Source organism: Rhynchophorus ferrugineus, unplaced genomic scaffold (assembly GCF_030347505.1).
Source record: "Rhynchophorus ferrugineus isolate W39M unplaced genomic scaffold, kcgeb_rfMv2 rfM12, whole genome shotgun sequence".
Taxonomy (NCBI): domain Eukaryota; kingdom Metazoa; phylum Arthropoda; class Insecta; order Coleoptera; family Curculionidae; genus Rhynchophorus; species Rhynchophorus ferrugineus.
The window spans coordinates 3,480,072-3,506,089 of NW_027472591.1; positions in this window are offsets into that span (position 1 = coordinate 3,480,072).

Sequence of the window (26,018 nt, forward strand, 5' to 3'; positions counted from 1 at the left end):
ACTGCCATCGACCGCATACTATACAACAGTAGTGGCAAAGCAAGCTGTCATCGGCCACGTTCAAGAGGAGTAGTGGCAAAAACATTTCAACTTTGACCATTTTTTTTTCGGTTCAGTAGCAAAGCAAACTGCCGTCGCCCAACTACTATTCAATAGTAGTGGCAAAACAAGCTTCCATCGGCCACGTTCAGTAGGGGTATAGGCAAAAATCTATCAACTTTGACCATATTGATTTTTTTTTTCGGTTCAGTAGCAAAGCAAGCTGCCATCGACCACGTCCAAGGGTGGTGGTGGTAAAAACATTTCAACTTTGACCATATATTTTTTAGTACAGTAGCAAAGCAAACTGCCGTCTTCCACCTACTATTCAATAGTAGTGGCAAAGCAAGCTGACATCGGACACGTTCAAGAAGAGTGGTGGCAAAAACATTTCAATTTTGACCATCTCTTTTGTTTGTTTCAGTAGCAAAGCAAATTGTCGTCGCCCACCTACTATGCAATAGTAGTGGCAAAGCAAGCTGACATCGGCCACGTCGAAGAGGTGTGGTGGCAAAAACATTTCAACTTTGAACATCTTTTTTTTTGGTTCAGTAGAAAAGCAAACTGCCATCGTCCACCTACTATACAATAGTAGTGGCAAGGCAAGCTGACATCGGCCACGTTCAAGAGGTTTGGTGGCAAAAACATTTCAAATTTATTAATTTTTTTTGGCTCAGTAGCAAAACAAACTGCCGTCGCCCACCTATTATTCAATAGTAGTGGCAAAGCAAGCTGACATCGGCCACGTTCAATAGGGGTGGTGGCAAAAACATATCAAGTTTGACCATATAGTTTTTTTCGGCTCCGTAGAAAAGCAAACTGCCATCGCCCACCAACTATACAATAGTAGTGGCAAATCAAGCTGCCATCGGCCACGTTCTGGAGGGGTGGTGGCAAAAACATATCAACTTTAACCATATTGTTTTTTAGTTCGGTAGCAAAGCAAACTGCCGTCGTCCACCTACTATTCAATAGTAGTGGCAAAACAAGCTGACATCGGCTACGTTCAATAGGGGTGGTGGCAAAAACATATCAACTTTGAACATATTGTTTTTTAGGATCCGTAGAAAAGCAAACTGCCGTCGCCCACCTACTATACAATAGTAGTGGCAAATCAAGCTACCATCGGCCACGTTCTGGAGGGGTGGTGGCAAAAACATATCAACTTTAACCATATTGTTATTTAGTTCGGTAGCAAAGCAAACTGCCATCGTCCACCTACTATACAATAGTAGTGGCAAGGCAAGCTGACATCGGCCACGTTCAAGAGGTGTGGTGGCAAAAACATTTCAACTTTGACTATTTTTTTTTTGGTTCAGTAACAATGCAGACAGCCGTCGCCCACGTACTACAAAATAGTGGTGGCAAAGCAAGCTGATATCGCTCACGTTCAAGAGGTGTGGTGGCAAGAACCTTTCATCTTTGACCATATTTTTTTTCGGTACAGTAGCAAAGCAATCTGCCATCGCCTACCTACTATACAACAGTAGTGGCAAATCAAGCTGCCATCGGCGGCTTTCAGGAGGGGTGGTGGCAAAAACATTTCAACTTTGACCATATCTATTTAGGTTCAGTGGCGAAGAAAACTGCCATCGACCTCGTACTATACAACAGTAGTGGCAAAGCAAGCTGTCATCGGCCACGTTCAAGAGGGGTAGTGGCAAAAACATATCAACTTTGACCATATTGTTTTTTTTTTGGTTCAGTAGCAAAGCAAACTGCCGTCGCCCACCTACTATTCAATAGTAGTGGCAAAGCAAGCTGACATCGGACACGTTCAAGAGGAGGGGTGGCAAAAACATTTCAATTTTGACCATTTTTTTTCGGTTCAGTAGCAAAGCAAACTGCCATCTCCCACCTACTATACAACAATATTGGCAAATCAAGCTGCCATCGGCCATGTTCTGGAGGGGTGGTGGCAAAAACATATAAACTTTAACCATATTGTTTTTTTAGTTCGGTAGCAAAGCAAACTGCCGTCGCCCACCTACTATGCAATAATAGTGGCAAAGCAAGCTGACATCGGCCACGTCCAAGAGGTGTGGTGGCAAAAACATTTCAACTTTGAGCATCTTTTTTTTTGGTTCAGTAGAAAAGCAATCTGCCATGGTCCACCTACTATACAGCAGTAGTGGCAAAGCAAGCTGTCATCGGCCACGTTCAATAGGTGTGGTGGCAAAAACATATCAAGTTTGACCATATTATTTTTTTCGGCTCCGTAGAAAAGCAAACTGCCATCGCCCACCTACTATACAATAGTAGTGGCAAATCAAGCTGCCATCGGCCACGTTCTGGAGGGGTGGTGGCAAAAAATATCAACTTTAACCATATTGTTTTTTAGTTCGTTAGCAAAGAAAACTGCCGTCGTCCACCTACTATTCAATAGTAGTGGCAAAATCAAGCTGTCATCGGCCCCGTTCAGGAGGGGTGGTGGCAAAAACATATCAACTTTGACCATTTTTTTTTGGGCTCAGTAGTAAAGCAAACTGCCGTCGCCCGCTTACTATTCAATTAAAGTGGCAAAGCAATCTGATATCGGACACGTTCAAGAGGAGGGGTGGCAAAATATTTCAACTTTGACCATCTGTTTTGTTTGTTTCAGTATCAAAGCAAACTGCCGTCGTCCACCTATTATTCAATAGTAGTGTCAGAGCAAGTTGACACCGGCCTCCTTCAATAGGGGTTGTGGCAAAAGCATTTCTAATTAGAGCATTTTTTTTCGGTTCAAAGCAAACTGACATCGACCACGTACTATACAACAGTAGTGGCAAAACAAGCTGCCATCGGCCACGTTCAAGGGGGGTGGTGGCAAAAACATTTCAACTTTTACCATATTTTTTGTTTGTTTCAGTATCAAAGCAAATTGCCGTCGCCCACCTACTATGTAATAGTAGTGGCAAAACAAGCTGACATCGGTCACGTCCAAGAGGTGTGGTGGCAAAAACATTTCAACTTTGACCATATTTTCTTTAGTTCAGTAGCAAAGCAAACTGCCGTCTTCCACCTACTATTCAATAGTAGTGGCAAAGCAAGCTGACATCGGACACGTTCAAGAAGAGTGGTGGCAAAAACATTTGAACTTTGAACATCTTTTTTGTTTGTTTCAGTAGCAATGCAAACTGCCGTCGTAAATCTACTATACAACAGTAGTGGCAATTCAAGCTGCCATCGGTCACGTTCAGGAGGGGTGGCGGCAACAATATATCAACTTTGACCATTTTGTTTTTTTTTTTAGTTCAGTAGCAAAGCAAACTGCCGTCGTCTACCTAATATTCAATACTAGTGGCAAAACAAGCTGCCATCGGCCACGTTCAATAGGAGCTGTGGCAAAAACATATCAACTTTGACCATATTTCTTTTTGGTTCAGTAGAAAAGCAAACTGCCATCGGCCACGTACTATACAACAATAGTGGCAAATCAAGCTGCCATCGGCAATGTTCAGGAGGGGTGGCGGCAAAAACATATCAACTTTGAACATATTGTTTTTTTTTTTGGTTCAGTAGCAAAGCAAACTGCCGTCGCCCACCTACTATTCAATAGTAGTGGCAAAACAAGCTGACATCGGCTACGTTCAATAGGGGTGGTGGCAAAAACATATCAACTTTGACCATATTGTTTTTTCGGATCCGTAGAAAAGCAAACTGTCGTCGCCCACCTACTATTCAATAGTAGTGTCAGAGCAAGTTGACATCGGCCTCCTTCAATAGGGGTTGTGGCAAAAGCATTTCAAATTTGAGCATTTTTTTTCGGTTCAAAGCAAACTGACATCCACCACGTACTATAGAACAGTAGTGGCAAGGCAAGCTGCTATCGGCCACGTTCAAGAGGTGTGGTGGCAAAAATATTTCAACTTTGACTATTTGTTTTTTGGTTCAGTAACAATGCAGACAGCCGTCGCCCACGTACTACAATATAGTGGTGGCAAAGCAAGCTGATATCGCTCACGTTCAAGAGGTGTGGTGGGAAAAACCTTTCATCTTTGACCATATTTTTTTCGGTTCAGTAGCAAAGCAATCTGCCTTCGCCCACCTACTATACAACAGTAGTGGCAAATCAAGCTGCCATCGGCGGCTTTCACGAGGGGTGGTGGCAAAAACATTTCAACTTTGACCATATCTATTTAGGTTCAGTAGCAAAGAAAACTGCCATCGACCTCGTACTATACAACAGTAGTGGCAAAGCAAGCTGTCATCGGCCACGTTCAAGAGGAGTGGTGGCAAAAACATTTCAACTTTGACCATAATTTTTGTTTGTTTCAGTATCAAAGCAAGCTGCCGTGGTAAATCTACTATACAATAGTAGTGGCGAAGCAAGCTGTCATCGGCCACGTTCAAGAGGATTAGTGGCAAAAATATTTCAACTTTGACCATAATTTTTGTTTGTTTCAGTATCAAAGCAAGCTGCCGTGGTAAATCTACTATACAATAGTAGTGGCGAAGCAAGCTGTCATCGGCCACGTTCAAGAGGAGTGGTGGCAAAAACATTTCAACTTTGACCATTTTTTTTTCGGTTCAGTAGCAAAGCAAACTGCCGTCGCCCAACTACTATTCAATAGTAGTGGCAAAACAAGCTTCCATCGGCCACGTTCAGTAGGGGTATAGGCAAAAACTTATCAACTTTAACCATATTGATTTTTTTTTCGGTTCAGTAAGCTGCCATCGGCCACGTCCAAGGGGGGTGGTGGTAAAAACATTTCAACATTGAACATATTTTTTTTAGTACAGTAGCAAAGCAAACTACCGTCTTCCACCTACTATTCAATAGTAGTGGCAAAGCAAGCTGACATCGGACACGTTCAAGAAGAGTGGTGACAAAAACATTTCAATTTTGACCATCTTTTTTGTTTGTTTCAGTAGCAAAGCAAACTGTCGTCGCCCACCTACTATGCAATAGTAGTGGCAAAGCAAGCTGACATGGGCCACGTCCAAGAGGTGTGGTGGCAAAAACATTTCAACTTTGAACATCTTTTTTTTTGGTTCAGTAAAAAAGCAAACTGCCATCGTCCACCTACTATACAATAGTAGTGGCAAGGCAAGCTGACATCGGCCACGTTCAAGAGGTTTGGTGGCAAAAACATTTCAAATTTATTAATTTTTTTTGGCTCAGTAGCAAAGCAAACTGCCATCGCCCACCTACTATATAACAGTAGTGGACAATCAAGCTGTCATCGGCCCCGTTCAGGAGGGGTAGTGGCAAAAACATATCAACTTTGACCATATTGTTTTTTTTTTGGTTCAGTAGCAAAGCAAACTGCCGTCGCCCACCTACTATTCAATAGTAGTGGCAAAGCAAGCTGACATCGGACGCGTTCAAGAGGAGGGGTGGCAAAAACATTTCAATTTTGACCATTTTTTTTCGGTTCAGTAGCAAAGCAAACTGCCATCTCCCACCTACTATACAACAATATTGGCAAATCAAGCTGCCATCGGCCGCTTTCAAGAGGGGTGGTGGCAAAAACATTTCAAATTTGAACAAATTGTTTTTTTTTTATTCAGTAGCAAAGCAAACTGTCGTCGCCCACCTATTATTCAATAGTAGTGGCAAAGCAAGCTGACATCGGCCACGTTCAATAGGGGTGGTGGCGAAAACATATCAACTTTGAACAAATTGTTTTTTTTTTAGTTCAGTAGCAAAGCAAACTGCCGTCGTCTACCTACTATTCAATAGTAGCGGCAAAGCAAGCTGACATCGGCCACGTTCAATAGGGGTGGTATCAAATACATATCAACTTAGAGCAAATTGTTTTTTTTTTGGTTCAGTAGCAAAGCAAACCGTCGTCGCCCACCTATTATTCAATAGTAGTGGCAAAGCAAGCTGACATCGGCCACGTTCAATAGGGGTGGTGGCAAAAACATATCAACTTTGAACATATTGTTTTTTCAGATCCGTAGAAAAGCAAACTGCCGTCGCCCACCTACTATTCAATAGTAGTGTCAGATCAAGTTGACATCGGCCTCCTTCAATGGGGTTTGTGGCAAAAGCATTTCAAATTTGAGCATTTTTTTTCGTATCAAAGCAAATTGACATCGACCACGTACTATACAACAGTAGTGGCAAAGCAAGCTGCTATCGGCCACGTTCAAGAGGTGTGGTGGCAAAAACCTTTCAACTTTGAATATTTTTTTTTGGTTCAGTAGCAATGCAAACTGCCATCGCCCACGAACTACAAAATAGTGGTGGCAAAGCAAGCTGCTATCGGCCACGTTCAAGAGGTGTGGTGGCAAAAACATTTCAACTTTGACTATTTTTTTTCAGTAGCGATGCAAACTGCCGTCGCCCATGTACTACAAAATAGTGGTGGCAAAGCAAGCTGATATCGCTCACGTTCAAGAGGTGTTGTGGCAAAAACATTTCAACTTTGACCATATTTTTTTTCGGTTCAGTAGCAAATCAAACTGCCATCGCCCACCTACTATACAACAGTAGTGGCAAATCAAGCTGCCATCGGCCGCTTTCAGGAGGGGTGGTGGGAAAAACATTTCAAATTTGACCATATTTTTTTTGGTTCATTAGCAATGCAAACTGCAATCGCCCATCTACTATACAACGGTAGTAGCAAATTAAGCTGCCATCGGCCACGTTCAAGAGGGATGGTGGCAAAAACATTTCAACTTTGACCATATTTATTTTGGTTCAGTAGCAAAACAAACTGCCATCGGCCCCGTACTATACAACAACAGTGGCAAATCAAGCTGCCATCGGCAACGCTCAGGAGGGGTGGCGGCAAAAACATATCAACTTTGAACATATTATTTTTTTTTTGGTTCAGTAGCAAAGCAAACTGCCGTCGCCCACCTACTATGCAATAGTAGTGGCAAAGCAAGCTGACATCGGCCACGTCCAAGAGGTGTGGTGGCAAAAACATTTCAACTTTGAACATCTTTTTTTTGGTTCAGTAGAAAAGCAAGCTGCCATCGCCACCTACTATACAACAGTAGTGGCAAAGCAAGCTGACATCGGCCACGTTCAGTAGGGGTATATGCAAAAACCTATCAACTTTGACCATATTGATTTTTTCTTCGGTTCAGTAGCAAAGCAAGCTGCCATCGACCACGTTCAAGAGGAGTGGTGGCAAAAACATTTCATCTTTGACCATCTCATTGGTTTGTTTCAGTAGCAAAGCAAACTGCCGTCGCCCACCTACTATGCAATAGTAGTGGATGAGCAAGCTGACATCGGCCACGTTCAAGAGGTTTGGTGGCAAAAACATTTCAAATTTAATAATTTTTTTTGGCTCAGTAGCAAAACGAACTGCCATCGCCCACCTACTATACAACAGTAGTGGAAAATCAAGCTGTCAGCGGCCGCTTTCAAGAGGGGTGGTGGCAAAATATTTCAAATTTTACGATATTTTTTTTGGTTCATTTGCTAAACAAACTGCCATCGCCCAACTACTATACAACGGTTGTAGCAAATCAAGCTGACATCGGCCACGTTCAAGAGGGGTGGTGGCAAAAACATATCAACTTTGACCATATTGCTTTTTTTTTGGTTCAGTAGCAAAGCAAACTGCCGTCGCCCACCTACTATTCAATAGAAGTGGCAAAGCAAGCTGACATCGGACACGTTCAAGAGGAGGGGTGGCAAAAACATTTCAACTTTGACCATTTTTTTTTCGGTTCAGTAGCAAAGCAAATTGCCATCGCCCACCTACTATACAACAGTAGTCGCAAATCAAGCTGCCATCGGCCTCTTTCAAGAAGGGTGGTGGCAAAACATTTCAAATTTGATCATATTTTTTTGGTTCATTTGCAAAGCAAACTGCCATCGCCCAACTACTATACAACGGTAGTAGCAAATCAAGCTGCCATCGGCCACGTTCAAGAGGGGTGGTGGCAAAAATATTTCAACTTTGACCATATATTTTTTTAGGTTCAGTAGCAAAGCAATCTGCCATCGACGCGTCCTATACAACAGTAGTGGCAAAGCAAGCTGTCATCGGCGACATTCAAGAGGAGTGGTGGCAAAAGCATTTCAACTTTGACCATAACTTTTGTTTGTTTCAGTATTAAAGCAAACTGCCATCGCCCAACTACTATACAACGGTAGTAGCAAATCAAGCTGCCATCAGGCACTTTCAGGAGGGGTGGTGGCAAAAACATTTCAACTTTGACCATATATTTTTTTCGATTCAGTAGCAAAGCAATTTGCCATCGACGCGTCCTATACAACAGTAATGGCAAAGCAAGCTGTCATCGGCGACATTCAAGAGGAGCGGTGGCAAAAATATATCAACTTTGACCATATTTTTTTTTTAGTTCAGTAGCAAAGCAAACTGCCGTCATCTACCTACTATTCAATAGTAGTGGCAAAGCAAGCTGACATCGGCCACGTTCAATAGGGGTGGTGGCAAAAACATATCAACATAGACCAAATTTTTTTTTTTTGGTTCAGTAGTAAAGCAAACTGTCGTCGCCCACCTATTATTCAAGTGTAGTGGCAAAGCAAGCTGACATCGGCCACGTTCAATAGGGGTGGTGGCAAAAATATATCAACTTTGACCATATTTTTTTTTCGGATCCGTAGAAAAGCAAACTGATTTCGCCCACCTACTATTCAATAGTAGTGTCAGAGCAAGTTGACATCGGCCTCCTTCAATAGGGGTTGTGGCAAAAGCATTTCAAATTTGAGCATTTTTTTTTCGGTTCAAAGCAAACTGACATCGACCACGTACTATACAACAGTAGTGGCAAAGCAAGCTGCTATCGGCCACGTTAAAGAGGTGTGGTGGAAAAAACATTTCAACTTTGACTATTTTTTTTGGTTCACTAGCAATGCAAACTGCCGTCGCCCATGAACTACAAAATAGTGGTGGCAAGGCAAGCTGATATCGCTCACGTTCAAGAGGTGTGGTGGCAAAAATATTTCAACTTTGACCATATTTTTTTTTTGGTTCAGTAACAAAGCAAACTGCCATCGCCCACCTACTATACAACAGTAGTGGCAAATCAAGCTGCCATCGGCCGCTTTCAGGAGGGGTGGTGGGAAAAACATTTCAAATTTGACCATATTTTTTTTGGTTCATTAGCAAAGCAAACTGTCATCGCCCACCTACTATACAACGGTAGTAGCAAATTAAGCTGCCATCGGCCACGTTCAAGAGGGATGGTGGCAAAAATATTTAAACTTTGACCATATTTATTTTGGTTCAGTACCAAAGCAAACTGCCATCGACCGCGTACTATACAACAAAAGCGGCAAAGCAAGCTGTCATCGGACACGTAGAAGAGGAGTGGTGGCAAAAATATTTCAACTTTGACCATAATTTTTGTTTGTTTCAGTATCAAAGCAAACTGCCGTGGTAAATCTACTATACAATAGTAGTGGCAATGCAAGCTGTCATCGGCCACGTTCAAGAGGTGTGGTGGCAAAAACATCTCAACTTTGAACATCTTTTTTGTTTTGGCTCAGTAACAAAGCAAACTGCCATCGCCCACCTACTATACAACAATAGTGGAAAATCAAGCTGTCATCGGCCCCGTTCAGGAGGGGTGGTGGCAAAAACATATCAACTTTGACCATATTGTTTTTTTTTTGGTTCAGTAGCAAAGCAAACTGCCGTCGCCCGCCTACTATTCAATAGAAGTGGCAAAGCAAGCTGACATCGGATACGTTCAAGAGGAGGGGTGGCAAAAATATTTCTCTTTTGACCATTTTTTTTTCGGTTTAGTAGCAAAGCAAACTGCCATCGCCCACCTACTATACAACAGTAGTGGCAAATCAAGCTGCCATCGGCCGCTTTCAAGAGGGGTGGTGGCAAAACATTTCAAATTTGACCATATTTTTTTTTGGTTCATTTGCAAAGCAAACTGCCATCGCCCAACTACTATACAACGGTAGTAGCAAATCAAGCTGCCATCGGCCACGTTCAAGAGGGGTGGTGGCAAAAACATTTCAACTTTGACCATATATTTTTTTCGGTTCAGTAGCAAAGCAATCTGCCGTCGACGCGTCCTATACAACAGTAGTGGCAAAGCAAGCTCTCATCGGCGACATTCAAGTGGAGTGGTGGCAAAAATATATCAACTTTGACCATATTGTTTTCTTTTTAGTTCAGTAGCAAAGCAAACTGCCGTCGTCTACCTACTATTCAATAGTAGTGGCAAAGCAAGCTGACATCGGCCACGTTCAATAGGGGTATTGGCAAAAACATATCAACTTTGACCATATTTTTTTTTCGGATCCGTAGAAAAGCAAACTGCCTTCGCCCACCTACTATTCAATAGTAGTGTCAGAGCAAGTTGACATCGGCCTCCTTCAATAGGGGTTGTGGCAAAAGCATTTCAAATTTGAGCATTTTTTTTTTCGGTTCAAGGCAAACTGACATCGACCACGTACTATACAACAGTAGTGGCAATTCAAGCTGCCATCGGCCACATTCAAGGGGGGTGGTGGCAAAAACATTTAAACTTTGACCATATTTTTTTTAGTTCAGTAGCAAAGCAAACTGCCGTCGTCCACCTACTATACAACAGTAGTGGCAAATTAAGCTGCCATCGGCCCCGTTCAGGAGGTGTGGTGGCAAAAACATATCAACTTTGACCATTTTTTTTTTGGCTCAGTAGCAAAGCAAACTGCCGTCGCCCACCTATTATTCCATAGTAGTGGCAAAGCAAGCTGGCATCGGCCACGTTCAATATGGGTGATGGCAAAAACATATCAACTTTGACCATATTGTTTTTTCGGTTCCGTAGAAAAGCAAACTGCCATCGGCCACCTACTATTCAATAGTAGTGTCAGAGCAAGTTGACATCGGCCTCCTACAATAGGGGTTGTGGCAAAAGCATTTCAAATTTGAGCATTTTTTTTTTCGGTTCAAAGCAAACTGACATCGACCACGTACTATACAACAGTAGTGGCAAAGCAAGCTGCTATCGGCCACGTTCAAGAGGTGTGGTGGCAAATACATTTCAACTTTGACTATTTTTTTTTGGTTCAGTAGCAATGCAAACTGCCGTCGCCCACGTACTACAAAATAGTGGTGGCAAAGCAAGCTGATATCGCTCACGTTCAAGAGGTGTGGTGGCAAAAACATTTCATCTTTGACCATATTTTTTTTCGGTTCAGTAGCAAAGCAAACTGCCACCGCCCACCTACTATACAACAGTAGTGGCAAATCAAGCTGCCATCGGCCGCTTTCAGGAGGGGTGGTGGGAAAAACATTTCAAATTTGACCATATTTTTTTTGGTTCATTAGCAAAGCAAACTGCAATCGCCCACCTACTATACAATAGTAGTGGCAAATCAAGCTGCCATCGGCCACGTTCTGGAGGGGTGGTGGCAAAAACATATCAACATTAACCATATTGTTTTTTAGTTCGGTAGCAAAGCAAACTGCCGTCGCCCTCCTACTATGCAATAGTAGTTGCAAAGCAAGCTGACATCGGCCAGGTCCAAGAGGTGTGGTGGCAAAAACATTTCAACTTTGAACATCTTTTTTTTTGGTTCGGTAGAAGAGCAAACTGCCATCGCCCACCTACTATACAACAGTAGTGGCAAATCAAGCTGCCATCGGCCGCTATCATGAGGGGTGGTGGGAAAAACATATCAAATTTGACCATATTTTTTTTGGTTCATTAGCAAAGCAAACTGCCATCGTCCACATAATATACAACAGTAGTGGCAAAGCAAGCTGACATCGGCCACGTTCAAGAGGTTTGGTGGCAAAAATATTTCAAATGTAATCATTTTTCTTGGCTCAGTAGCAAAGCAAACTGTCATCGCCCACATACTATACAACAGTAGTGCAAAATCATGCTGTCATCGGCCGCTTTCAGGAGGGGTGGTGGCAAAAACATTTCAACTTTGACCATATCTATTTTGGTTCAGTAGCAAAGCAAACTGCCATCGACCTCGTACTATACAACAGTAGTGGCAAAGCAAGCTGTCATCGGCCACGTTCAAGAGGAGTGGTGGCAAAAACATTTCAACTTTGGCCATAATTTTTTTTTGTTTCAGTATCAAAGCAAGCTGCCGTGGTAAATCTACTATACATTAGTAGTGGCAAAGCAAGCTGTCATCGGCGACATTCAAGAGGATTGGTGGCAAAACTATTTCAACTTTGACCATAATTTTTGTTTGTTTCAGTATCAAAGCAAGCTGCCATCGTAAATCTACTATACAATAGTAGTAGCAAAGCAAGCTGCCACCGGCCACGTTCAAGAGGTGTGGTGGCAACAACATTTCAAATTTAATCATTTTTTTTGGCTCAGTAACAATTCAAACTGTCCTCGCCCACCTACTATACAACAGTAGTGGCAATTCAAGCTGCCATCGGCCACGTTCAGGAGGGGTGGTGGCAAAAACTTATCAACTTTGACCATTGTTTTTTAGTTCAGTAGCAAAGCAAACTGCCGTCGTCCAGCTATTATTCAATAGTAGTGGCAAAACAAGCTGCCATCTGCCATATTCAAGAGGGGTGGTGGCAAAAACATTTCAATTTTGACCACATTTTTTTTGGTTCAGTAGCAAAGCAATCTGCCGTCGTCCACCTACTATACAACAGTAGTGGCAAATTAAGCTGCCATCGGCCTCGTTCAGGAGGGGTGGTGGCAAAAACTTATCAACTTTGACCATATTTTTTTTTTAGTTCAGTAGCAAAGCAAACTGCCCTCGTCCACCTACTATTCAATAGTAGTGGCAATTCAAGCTGCCATCGGCCACGTTCAAAAGAGGTAGTGGCAAAAACTTATCAACTTTTACCATATTTCTTTTTGGTTCAGTAGAAAAGCATACTGCCATCAGCCACCTACTATTCAATAGAAGTGGCAAAGCAAACTGCCATCGGCCACGTTCAGTAGGGGTATAAACAAAAACCTATCAACTTTGACCATATTGATTTTATTTTCGGTTCAGTAGCAAAGCAAGCTGCCATCGACTACGTCCAAGGGGGGTGCTGGCAGAAACATTTGAACTTTGACCTTATTTTTTTTGGTTAAGTAGCAAAGCAAACTGCCGTCTTCCACCTACTATTCAATAGTAGTTGCAAAGCAAGCTGACGTCGGACACGTTCAAGAGGAGTGGTGGCAAAAACATTTCAACTTTGACCATCTTTTTTGTTTTTTTCAGTAACAAAGCAAACTGCCGTCGCCCACCTACTATGCAATAGTAGTAGCAAAGCAGGCTGACATCGGCCACGTCTAAGAGGTGTGGTGGCAAAAACATTTCAACTTTGAACAACTTTTTTTTTGGTTCAGTAGCAAAGCAAACTGCCATCGCCCACCTACTATACAACAGTAGTGGAAAATCAAGCTGTCATCGGCCCCGTTCAGGAGGGGTGGTGGCAAAAACATATCAACTTTGACCATATTGTTTTTTATTGGTTCAGTAGCAAAGCAAACTGCCATCGCCCACCTACTATACAACAGTAGTGGCAAATCAAGCTGCCATCGGTCGTTTTCAAGAGGGATGGTGGCAAAGCATTTCAAATTTGACCATATTTTTTTTTAGTTCAGTAGCAAAGCAAACTGCCGTCGTCCACCTACTATTCAATAGTAGTGGCAATTCAAGCTGCCATCAGCCACGTCCAGGAGGGGTGGTGGCAAAAACATTTCAACTTTGACCATATTTTTTTTGGTTCAGTAGCAAAGCAAACTGCCGTCGTCCACCTACTATACAACAGTAGTGGAAAATCAAGCTGTCATCGGCCCCGTTCAGGAGGTGTGGTGGCAAAAACATATCAACTTTGACTATATTATTTTTTTTTTGGCTCAGTAGCAAAGCAAACTGCCGTCGTCCACTTACTATTCAATAGTAGTGGCAAAACAAGCTGCCATCGGCCACGTTCAAAAGGGGTGGTGGCAAAAACATATCAAGTTTGACCGTATGGTCTTTTTCGGCTCCGTAGAAAAGCAAACTGCCATAGCCCACCTACTATACAATAGTAGTGGCAAATCAAGCTGCCATCGGCCACGTTCTGGAGGGGTGGTGGCAAAAACATATCTACTTTAACCTTATTGTTTTTTTAGTTCGGTAGCAAAGCAAACTGCCGTCGCCCACCTACTATGCAATAGTAGTGGCAAAGCAAGCTGACATCGGCCACGTCCAAGAGGTGTGGTGGCAAAAACATTTCAACTTTGAACATCTTTTTTTTGGTTCAGTAGAAAAGCAATCTGCCATCGTCCACCTACTATACAACAGTAGTGGCAAAGCAAGCTGACATCGGCCACGTTCAAGAGGTTTGGTGGCAAAAACATTTCAAATTTAATCATTTTTTTGGCTCAGTAGCAAAGCAAACTGTCATCGCCCACCTACTATACAACATTAGTGGAAAATCAAGCTGTCATCGGCCCGTTCAGGAGGGGTGGTGACAAAAACATATCAACTTTGACCGTATTGTTTTTTTTTGGTTCAGTAGCAAAGCAAACTGCCGTCGTAAATCTACTATACAATAGTAGTAGCAAAGCAAGCTGCCACCGGCCTCGTTCAAGAGGTGTGCTGGCAACAACATTTCAAATTTAATCATTTTTTTTGGCTCAGTAGCAATTCAAACTGTCGTCGCCCAACTACTATACAACGGTAGTGGAAAATCAAGCTGTCATCGGCCCCGTTCAGGAGGGGTGGTGGCAAAAACATATCAACTTTGATCGTATTGTTTTTTTTTTGGTTCAGTAGCAAAGCAAACTGCTGTCGCCCACCTACTATTCAATAGAAGTTGGCCAAGCAAGCTGACATCGGACACGTTCAAGAGGAGGGGTGGCAAAAACATTTCAACTTTGACCATTTTTTTTCGGTTCAGTAGCAAAGCAAACTGCCATCGCCCACCTACTATACAACAGTAGTGGCAAATCAAGCTGCCATCGGCGATATTCAAGAGGAGTGGTGGCAAAAACATTTCAACTTTGACCATAATTATTGTTTGTTTCATTATTAAAGCAAACTGCCATCGCCCACCTACTATACAACAGTAGTGGCAAATCAAGCTGCCATCGGCCGCTTTCAAGAGGGGTGGTGGCAAAACATTTCAAATTTGACCATATTTTTTTTGGTTCATCTGCAAAACAAATTGCCATCGCCCAACTACTATACAACGGTTGTAGCAAATCAAGCTGACATCGGCCACGTTCAATAGGTGTGGTGGCAAAAACATTTCAACTTTGACCATAATTATTGTTTGTTTAATTATTAAAGCAAACTGCCATCGCCCAAATACTATACAACGGTAGTAGCAAATCAAGCTGCCATCGGCCACGTTCAAGACGTGTGGTAGCAAAAACATTTCAACTTCAACTATTTTTTTTTTGGTTCAGTAGCAATGCAAACTGCCGTCGCCCATGCCCATGTACTACAAAATAGTGGTGGCAAAGCAAGCTGATATCGCTCACGTTCAAGAGGTGTGGTGGCAAAAACATTTAAAATTTAATCATTTTTCTTATCTCAGTAGCAAAGCAAACTGCCATCGCCCACCTACTATACAACAGTAGTGGAAAATCAAGCTGTCATCGGCCCCGTTCAGGAGGGGTGGTGGCAAAAACATTTCAACCTTGACCATAAATTTTTTTCGGTTCAGTAGCAAAGCAATCTGCCATCGACGCGTCCTATACAACAGTAGTGGCAAATTAAGCTGCCATCGGCCTCGTTCAGGAGGCGTGGTGGCAAAAACATATGAACTTTGACCATATTTTTTTTAGTTCAGTAGCAAAGCAAAGTGCCGTCGTCCACCTACTATTCAATAGTAGTGGCAATTCAAGCTGTCATCGGCCACGTTCAGGAGGGGTGGTGGCAAAAACATTTCAACTTTGACCATATTTTTTTTTGGTTCAGTAGTAAAGCAAACTGCCGTCGTCCACCTACTGTACAACAGTAGTGGCAAATTAAGCTGCCATCGGCCTCGTTCAGGAGTGGTGGTGGCAAAACATATCAACTTTGACCATATTTTTTTTTAGTTCAGTAGCAAAGCAAACTGCCATCGCCCACCTACTATACAACAGTAGTGGCAAATCAAGCTGCCATCGGCCGCTTTCAAGAGGTGTGGTGGCAAAATATTTCAAATTTGACGATATTTTTTTTGGTTCATTTGCTAAACAAACTGCCATCGCCCAACTACTATACAACGGTTGTAGCAAATCAAGCTGACATCGGCCACGTTCAATAGGTGTGGTGGCAAAAACATATCAACTTTGACTATATTATTTTTTTTTGGTTCAGTAGCAAAGCAAACTGCCGTCGTCCACCTACTATACAACAGTAGTGGAAAATCAAGCTGTCATCGGCCCCGTTCAGGAGGTGTGGTGGCAAAAACATATCAACTTTGACTATATTATTTTTTTTTTTGGCTCAGTAGCAAAGCAAACTGCCGTCGTCCACTTACTATTCAATAGTAGTGGCAAAACAAGCTGCCATCGGCCACGTTCAAAAAGGGTGGTGGCAAAAACATATCAAGTTTGACCGTATGGTTTTTTTCGGCTCCGTAGAAAAGCAAACTGCAATAGCCCACCTACTATACAATAGTAGTGGCAAATCAAGCTGCCATCGGCCACGTTCTGGAGGGGTGGTGGCAAAAACATTTCAACTTTGAACATCTTTTTTTTGGTTCAGTAGAAAAGCAATCTGCCATCGTCCACCTACTATACAACAGTAGTGGCAAAGCAAGCTGGCATCGGCCACGTTCAAGAGGTTTGGTGGCAAAAACATTTCAAATTTAATCATTTTTTGGCTCAGTAGCAAAGCAAACTGTCACCGCCCACCTACTATACAACATTAGTGGAAAATCAAGCTGTCATCGGCCCGTTCAGGAGGGGTGGTGACAAAAACATATCAACTTTGACAGTATTGTTTTTTTTTTGGTTCAGTAGCAAAGCAAACTGCCGTCGTAAATCTACTATACAATAGTAGTAGCAAAGCAAGCTGCCACCGGCCTCGTTCAAGAGGTGTGCTGGCAACAACATTTCAAATTTAATAATTTTTTTTGGCTCAGTAGCAATTCAAACTGTCGTCGCCCAACTACTATACAACGGTAGTGGAAAATCAAGCTGTCATCGGCCCCGTTCAGGAGGGGTGGTGGCAAAAACATATCAACTTTGACCCTATTGTTTTTTTTTTGGTTCAGTAGCAAAGCAAACTGCTGTCGCCCACCTACTATTCAATAGAAGTTGGCCAAGCAAGCTGACATCGGACACGTTCAAGAGGAGGGGTGGCAAAAACATTTCAACTTTGACCATTTTTTTTCGGTTCAGTAGCAAAGCAAACTGCCATCGCCCACCTACTATACAACAGTAGTGGCAAATCAAGCTGCCATCGGCGATATTCAAGAGGAGTGGTGGCAAAAACATTTCAACTTTTACCATAATTATTGTTTGTTTCATTATTAAAGCAAACTGCCATCGCCCACCTACTATACAACAGTAGTGGCAAATCAAGCTGCCATCGGCCGCTTTCAAGAGGGGTGGTGGCAAAACATTTCAAATTTGACCATATTTTTTTTGGTTCATCTGCAAAACAAACTGCCATCGCCCAACTACTATACAACGATTGTAGCAAATCAAGCTGACATCGGCCACGTTCAATAGGTGTGGTGGCAAAAACATTTCAACTTTGACCATAATTATTGTTTGTTTAATTATTAAAGCAAACTGCCATCGCCCAAATACTATACAACGGTAGTAGCAAATCAAGCTGCCATCGGCCACGTTCAAGACGTGTGGTAGCAAAAACATTTCAACTTCAACTATTTTTTTTTTGATTCAGTAGCAATGCAAACTGCCGTCGCCCATGCCCATGTACTACAAAATAGTGGTGGCAAAGCAAGCTGATATCGCTCACGTTCAAGAGGTGTGGTGGCAAAAACATTTAAAATTTAATCATTTTTCTTGGCTCAGTAGCAAAGCAAACTGCCATCGCCCACCTACTATACAACAGTAGTGGAAAATCAAGCTGTCATCGGCCCCGTTCAGGAGGGGTGGTGGCAAAAACATTTCAACCTTGACCATAAATTTTTTTCGGTTCAGTAGCAAAGCAATCTGCCATCGACGCGTCCTATACAAGAGTAGTGGCAAATTAAGCTGCCATCGGCCTCGTTCAGGAGGGGTGGTGGCAAAAACATATGAACTTTGACCATATTTTTTTTAGTTCAGTAGCAAAGCAAAGTGCCGTCGTCCACCTACTATTCAATAGTAGTGGCAATTCAAGCTGTCATCGGCCACGTTCAGGAGGGGTGGTGGCAAAAACATTTCAACTTTGACCATATTTTTTTTTGGTTCAGTAGTAAAGCAAACTGCCGTCGTCCACCTACTGTACAACAGTAGTGGCAAATTAAGCTGCCATCGGCCTCGTTCAGGAGTGGTGGTGGCAAAACATATCAACTTTGACCATATTTTTTTTTAGTTCAGTAGCAAAGCAAACTGCCATCGCCCACCTACTATACAACAGTAGTGGCAAATCAAGCTGCCATCGGCCGCTTTCAAGAGGGGTGGTGGCAAAATATTTCAAATTTGACGATATTTTTTTTGGTTCATTTGCAAAACAAACTGCCATCGCCCAACTACTATACAACGGTTGTAGCAAATCAAGCTGACATCGGCCACGTTCAATAGGTGTGGTGGCAAAAACATTTCAACTTTGACTATAATTATTGTTTGTTTAATTATTAAAGCAAACTGCCATCGCCCAAATACTATACAACGGTAGTAGCAAATCAAGCTGCCATCGGCCACGTTCAAGAGGGGTGGTGGCAAAAACATTTCAACTTTGACCATACTTATTTTGGTTCAGTAGCAAAGCAGACTGCCATCGGCCCCGTACTATACAACAGTAGTGGCTAATCAAGCTGCCATCGGCAACGTTTAGGAGGGGTGGCGGCAAAAACATAATAACTTTGAACATATTGTTTTTTTTTGGTTCAGAGGCAAAGCAAACTGCCGTCGCCCACCTATTATTCAATAGTAGTGGCAAAGCAAGCTGCTATCGGCCACGTTCAAGAGGTGTGGTGGCAAAAACATTTCAACTTTGACTATTTTTTTTTGGTTCAGTAGCAATGCAAACTGCCGTCGCCCATGCCCATGTACTACAAAATTGTGGTGGCAAAGCAAGCTAATATCGCTCACGTTCAAGAGGTGTGGTGGCAAAAATATTTAAAATTTAATCATTTTTCTTGGCTCAGTAGCAAAGCAAACTGCCATCGCCCACCTACTATACAACAGTAGTGGAAAATCAAGCTGTCATCGGCCCCGTACAGGAGGGGTGGTGGCAAAAACATTTCAACCTTGACCATATATTTTTTTCGGTTCAGTAGCAAAGCAATCTGCCATCGACGCGTCCTATACAACAGTAGTGGCAATTCAAGCTGCCATCGGCCACGTTCAGGAGGGGTGGCGGCAAAAATATATCAACTTTGACCATTTTGTTTTTTTTTTACTTCAGTAGCAATGCAAACTGCCGTCGTCTACCTACTATTCAATACTAGTGGCAAAACAAGCTGCCACCGGCCACGTTCAATAGGGGTTGTGGCAAAAACATATCAAATTTGACCATATTGTTTTTTTTTGGTTCAGTAGCAAAGCAAACTGTCGTCGCCCACCTATTATTCAACAGTAGTGGCAAAGCAAGCTGACATCGGCCACATTCAATAGAGGGGGTGGCAAAAACATATCAACTTTGACCATATTGTTTTTTCGGATCCGTATAAAAGCAAACTGCCGTCGCCCACCTACTATTCAATAGTAGTGTCAGAGCAAGTTGACATCGGCCTCCTTCACTAGGGGTTGTGGCAAAAGCATTGCAAATTTGAGCATTTTTTTTCGCTTCAAAGCAAACTGCCATCGGCCCCGTACTATACAATAGTAGTGGCAAATCAAGCTGCCATCGGCAACGTTCAGGAGGGGTGGCGGCAAAAACATATCAACTTTGACCATATTTATTTTGGTTCAGTAGCAAAGCAAACTGCCATCGACCGCATAATATACAACAGTAGTGTCAAAGCAAGCTGTCATCGGCCAAGGCCAAGAGGAGTGGTGGCAAAAACATTTCAACTTTGGCCATAATTTTTGTTTATTTCAGTATCAAAGCAAGCTGCCATGGTAAGTCTACTATACAATAGTAGTGGCAAAGAAAGCTGCCATCGATCACGTTCAAGAGGGGTGGTGGCAAAAACATTTCAAATTTGACCATTTTTTTGGTTCACTAGCAAAGCAAACTGCCGTCGCCCACCTATTATTCAATAGTAGTGGCAAAGCAAGTTGACATCGGCCACGTTCAATAGGGGTGGTGGCAAAAACATATCAAGTTTGACCATATTGATTTTTCGGCTCCGTAGAAAAGCAAACTGCCATCGCCCACCTACAATACAATAGTAGTGGCAAATCAAACTGCCATCGGCCACGTTCTGGAGGGGTGGTGGCAAAAACATATCAACTTTAACCATATTGTTTTTTTAGTTCGGTAGCAAAGCAAACTGCCGTCGTCCACCTACTATTCAATAGTACTGGCAAAACAAGCTGCCATCGGCCACGTTCAAGAGGAGTGGTGGCAAAAACATTTCAACTTTGACCATAATTTTTGTTTGTTTCAGTATCAAAGCAAACTGCCGTGGTAAATCTACTATACAATAGTAGTGGCAAAGCAAGCTGCCATCGGCCACGCTCAAGAGGATTGGTGGCAAAAACATTTCAATTTTGATCATAATTTTTGTTTGTTTCAGTATCAAAGCAAGCTGCCGTCGTAAATCTACTATACAATAGTAGTAGCAAAGCAAGCTGCCACCGGCCACGTTCAAGAGGTGTGGTGGCAACAACATTTCAAATTTAATCACTTTTTTTGGCTCAGTAGCAATTCAAACTGTCGTCGCCCACCTACTATACAACAGTAGTGGCAATTCAAGCTGCCGTCGGCCACGTTCAGGAGGGGTGGTGGCAAAAATATATCAACTTTGACCATTTTTTTAGTTCAGTAGCAAAGCAAACTGCCGTCGTCCAACTACTATTCAATAGTAGTGGCAAAACAAGCTGCCATCGGCCACATTCAAGGGGTGTGGTGGCAAAAACATTTCAACTTTGACCGTATTTTTTTTGGTTCAGTAGCAAAGCAAACTGCCGTCGTCCACCTACTATACAACAGTAGTGGCAAATTAAGCTGCCATCGGCCTAGTTCAGGAGGGGTGGTGGCAAAAACATATCAACTTTGACCATATTTTTTTTAGTTCAGTAGCAAAACAAACTGCCATCGCCCACCTACTATACAACAGTAGTAGAAAATCAAGCTGTCATCAGCCCCGTTCAGGAGGTGTGGTGGCAAAAACATAACAATTTTGACCATATTTTTTTTTTGGCTCAGTAGCAAAGCAAACTGCCGTCGCCCACCTATTATTCAATAGTAGTGGCAAAGCAAGCTGTCATCGGCCACGTTCAATAGGGGTGGTGGCAAAAACATATCAACTTTGACCATATTTTTTTTTGGCTCAGTAGCAAAGCAAACTGCCATCGCCCACCTACTATACATCAGTAGTGGCAAAGCAAGCTGACATCGGCCACGTTCAAGAAGTTTGGTGGCAAAAACATTTCAAATTGAATAATTTTTTTTGGCTCAGTAGCAAAGCAAACTTCCATCGCCCACATACTATACAACAGTAGTGGAAAATCAAGTTATCATCGGCCCCGTTCAGGAGGGGTGGTGGCAAAAACATTTCAACCTTGACAATATATATTTTTTCGGTTCAGTAGCAAAGCAATCTGCCATCAAAGCGTCCTATACAACAGTAGTAGCAAAGCAAGCTGTCATCGGCGACATTCAAGAGTAGTGGTGGCAAAAACATTTCAACTTTGACCATAATTTTTGTTTGTTTCAGTATTAAAGCAAACTGCCGTCGTAAATCTACTATACAACAGTGGTGGCAATTCAAGCTGCCATCGGCCACGTTCAGGAGGGGTGGCGGCAAAAATATATCAACTTTGACCATATTGTTTTTTTTTAGTTCAGTAGCAAAGCAAACTGCCGTCGTCCACTAATTATTCAATAGTAGAGGCAAAGCAAGCTGGCATCGGTCACGTCCAATAGGGGTGGTGGCAAAAACATTCCAAATTTGAGCATCTTTTTTTTTGGTTCAGTAGAAAAGCAATCTGCCATGGTCCACCTACTATACAGCAGTAGTGGCAAAGCAAGCTGACATCGGCCCCGTTCAGGAGGTGTGGTGGCAAAAACATATCAACTTTGACCATATTATTTTTTTTTTGGCTCAGTAGCAAAACAAACTGCCGTCGCTCACCTATTATTCAATAGTAGTGGCAAAGCAAGCTGACATCGGCCACGTTCAATAGGGGTGGTGGCAAAAACATATCAAGTTTGACCATATAGTTTTTTTCGGCTCCGTATAAAAGCAAACTGCCATCTCCCACCTACTATACAATAGTAGTGGCAAATCAAGCTGACATCGGCCACGTTCTGGAGAGGTGGTGGCTAAAACATAGCAACTTTAACCATATTGTTTTATTAGTTCGGTAGCAAAGCAAACTGCCGTCGTCCACCTACTATTCAATAGTAGTGGCAAAGCAAGCTGCCATCGACCACGTTCAAGGGGGGTGGTGGCAAAAACATTTCAACTTTGACCATATTTTTTTTGGTTCAGTAGCAAAGCAAACTGCCATCGCCCACCTACTATACAACAGTAGTGCAAAATCAAGCTGTCATCGGCCCCGTTCAGGAGGGTTGGTGGCAAAAACATATCAACTTTGACCATATCATTTTTTTTGGCTCAGTAGTAAAGCAAACTGCCGTCGCCCACCTACTATTCAATTGAATTGGCAAAGCAATCTGATATCGGACACGTTCAAGAGGAGGGGTGGCAGAAATATTTCAACTTTGACCATCTTTATTGTTTGCTTCAGTATCAAAGCAAACTGAAATCGCCCACCTACTATTCAATAGTAGTGTCAGAGCAAGTTGACATCGGCCTCCTTCAATAGGGGTTGTGGCAAAAGCGTTTCAAATTTGAGCATTTTTTTTCGGTTCAAAGCAAACTGACATCGACCACGTACTATACAACAGTAGTGGCAAAACAAGCTGCCATCGGCCATGTCCAAGGGGGATGGTGGCAAAAATATTTCAACTTTGGCCATATCTTTTCTGGTTCATTAGCAAAGCAAACTGCAATCGCCCACCTACTATACAACGGCAGTAGCAAATTAAGCTACAATCGGCCACGTTCAAGAGGGGTGGTGGCAAAAACATTTCAAGTTTGACTATTTTTTTTGGTTCAGTAGCAATGCAAGCTGCCGTCGTCCACGTACTACAAAATAGTGGTGGCAAAGCAAGCTGATATCGCTCACGTTCAAGAGGTGTGGTGGCAAAAACATTTCAAATTTGACCATATTTATTTTCGGTTCAGTAGCAAAGCAAACTGCCATCGCCCACCTACTATACAACAGTAGTGGCATATCAAGCTGCCATCGGCCTCGTTCAGGAGAGGTGGTGGCAAAAACATATCAATTTTGACCATATTTTTTTAGTTCAGTAGCAAAGCAAACTGCCATCGCCCACCTACTATACAACAGTAGTGGCATATCAAGCTGTCATCGGCTCCGTTCAGGAGGTGTGGTGGCAAAAACATATCAACTTTGACCATTTTTTTTTTGGCTCAGTAGCAAAGCAAACTGCCGTCGTCCACCTATTATTCAATAGTAGTGGCAAAGCAAGCTGACATCGGCCACGTTCAATAGGGGTGGTGGCAAAAACATATCAAGTTTGACCATATTGTTTTTTTCGGCTTCGTATAAAAGCAAACTGCCATCTCCCACCTACTATACAATAGTAGTGGCAAAGCAAGCTGCCATCGGCCACGTTCTGGAGGGGTGGTGGCAAAAACATATAAACTTTAACCATATTGTTTTTTTAGTTCGGTAGCAAAGCAAACTGCCGTCGCCCACCTACTATGCAATAATAGTGGCAAAGCAAGCTGACATCGCCCACGTCCAAGAGGTGTGGTGGCAAAAACATTTCAAATTTGAGCATCTTTTTTTTGGTTCAGTAGAAAAGCAATCTGCCATGGTCCACCTACTATACAGCAGTAGTGGCAAAGCAAGCTGACATCGGCCCCGTTCAGGAGGTGTGGTGGCAAAAACATATCAACTTTGACCATTTTTTTTTTTTGGGCTCAGTAGTAAAGCAAACTGCCGTCGCCCGTTTACTATTCAATTAAAGTGGCAAAGCAATCTGATATCGGACACGTTCAAGAGGAGGGGTGGCAAAATATTTCAACTTTGACCATCTGTTTTGTTTGTTTCAGTATCAAAGCAAACTGCCGTCGTCCACCTACTATTCAATAGTAGTGTCAGATCAAGTTGACACCGGCCTCCTTCAATAGGGGTTATGGCAAAAGCATTTCTAATTTGAGCATTTTTTTTCGGTTCAAAGCAAACTGACATCGACCACGTACTATACAACAGTAGTGGCAAAACAAGCTGCCATCGGCCACGTTCAAGGGGGGTGGTGGCAAAAACATTTAAACTTTTACCATATTTTTTGTTTGTTTCAGTATCAAAGCAAATTGCCGTCACCCACCTACTATGTAATAGTAGTGGCAAAGCAAGCTGACATCGGCCACGTCCAAGAGGTGTGGTGGCAAAGACATTTCTACTTTGACCATATTTTCTTTAGTTCAGTAGCAAAGCAAACTGCCGTCTTCCACCTACTATTCAATAGTAGTGGCAAAGCAAGCTGACATCGGACACGTTCAAGAAGAGTGGTGGCAAAAACATTTCAACTTTGAACATCTTTTTTGTTTGTTTCAGTAGCCATGCAAACTGCCGTCGTAAATCTACTATACAACAGTAGTGGCAATTCAAGCTGCCATCGGTCACGTTCAGGAGGGGTGGCGGCAACAATATATCAACTTTGACCATTTTGTTTTTTTTTAGTTCAGTAGCAAAACAAACTGCCGTCGTCTACCTAATATTCAATACTAGTGGCAAAACAAGCTGCCATCGGCCACGTTCAATAGGAGTTGTGGCAAAAACATATCAACTTTGACCATATTTCTTTTTGGTTCAGTAGAAAAGCAAACTGCCATCGGCCACGTACTATACAACAATAGTGGCAAATCAAGCTGCCATCGGCAACGTTCAGGAGGGGTGGCGGTAAAAACATATCAACTTTGAACATATTGTTTTTTTTTTGGTTCAGTAGCAAAGCAAACTGCCGTCGCCCACCTACTATTCAATAGTAGTGGCAAAACAAGCTGACATCGGCTACGTTCAGGAGGGGTGGTGGCAAAAACATATCAACTTTGACCATATTGTTTTTTCGGATCCGTAGAAAAGCAAACTGTCGTCGCCCACCTACTATTCAATAGTAGTGTCAGAGCAAGTTGACATCGGCCTCCTTCAATAGGGGTTGTGGCAATAGCATTTCAAATTTGAGCATTTTTTTTCCGGTTCAAAGCAAACTGACATCCACCACGTACTATAGAACAGTAGTGGCAAGGCAAGCTGCTATCGGCCACGTTCAAGAGGTGTGGTGGCAAAAACATTTCAACTTTGACTATTTGTTTTTTGGTTCAGTAACAATGCAGACAGCCGTCGCCCACGTACTACAAAATAGTGGTGGCAAAGCAAGCTGATATCGCTCACGTTCAAGAGGTGTGGTGGCAAAAACCTTTCATCTTTGACCATAATTTTTGTTTGTTTCAGTATCAAAGCAAGCTGCCGTGCTAAATCTACTATACAATAGTAGTGGCGAAGCAAGCTGTCATCGGCCACGTTCAAGAGGATTGGTGGCAAAAATATTTCAACTTTGACCATAATTTTTGTTTGTTTCAGTATCAAAGCAAGCTGCCATCGTAAATCTACTATACAATAGTAGTAGCAAAGCAAGCTGCCACCCGCCACGTTCAAGAGGTGTGGTGGCAACAACATTTCAAATTTAATCTTTTTTTTTGGCTCAGTAGCAATTCAAACTGTCGTCGCCCACCTACTATACAACAGTAGTGGCAATTCAAGCTGCCATCGGCCACGTTCAGGAGGGGTGGTGGCAAAAACATAACAACTTTGACCATTTT